General features: G+C 60.1%; 1 protein-coding gene across 1 annotated transcript in view; it reads right to left on the bottom strand.

The window, feature by feature from the left end:
- Positions 1-644, bottom strand: part of FHAD1 (forkhead-associated (FHA) phosphopeptide binding domain 1) — a 27,817-nt gene that overhangs the window by 19,495 nt on the left and 7,678 nt on the right. The gene's annotated exons all lie outside the window — the stretch shown is intronic.

Below are 644 nucleotides of genomic sequence, written 5' to 3'. Positions count from 1 at the left end.
GCCTCCCCTGCGAGCCTGCGTGCACCAGCTCCGGCCTCCCTCTGGACCTTCCCGCATCCACGGAGCGTGGAAAACCGCAGAGGGACGCTCTGGGACGTGCCCTCTGCCTCGACACGAGCGCTGTGGGCGACCAAGTGCCACCAGGCACCCAGCAGGATGCTCCCCGGGACGCCTGGGCCCCCTCCCGCACACAGCGGCTCGAGTGCGCATACATATTCCCCGTTAAAGGGTTGATCCACATCGTTCATCTCCAGAGAGCTGCTCGGGGAGGATGCTCAGCCAGGTAAAGGCTGGCAGGCGCGGTGACCTCTGCCTGCGCACCAGGGGCCCCCCGTATCTTTTCCTTTACTTAAAATTCACAGCGAATCACTGAGATCTCCTGGAAGAGTGCCCTAGTCAGCCAGCCAAAACGCAGCGCCTGCTCTGTGCTTATTATGCAGACGATGCAGCTCTGCCAGTTGAGGAGGGAGCTGCAAATACAGAGAAACAACCTGCTGCGCAGGCCGCTTCCTTTAAGGGAAAATCCAGGCTGGGCTGCAGGGAGCCACATGAAGACGGAGTTTCCATGGCTCCTCGGGAGGATCTTGGCACGAGTGCTTTTTGCCTACAAACAGCTACTGTGCTCACAGAAATCCAGGGCACAC

This window comes from Pygoscelis adeliae, unplaced genomic scaffold (assembly GCF_000699105.1).
Source record: "Pygoscelis adeliae isolate BGI_AS28 unplaced genomic scaffold, ASM69910v1 Scaffold36, whole genome shotgun sequence".
NCBI lineage: Eukaryota > Metazoa > Chordata > Aves > Sphenisciformes > Spheniscidae > Pygoscelis > Pygoscelis adeliae.
The sequence above is the reverse complement of the archived record's forward strand: the minus strand, read 5'-3'. Positions and strand labels throughout refer to the sequence as shown.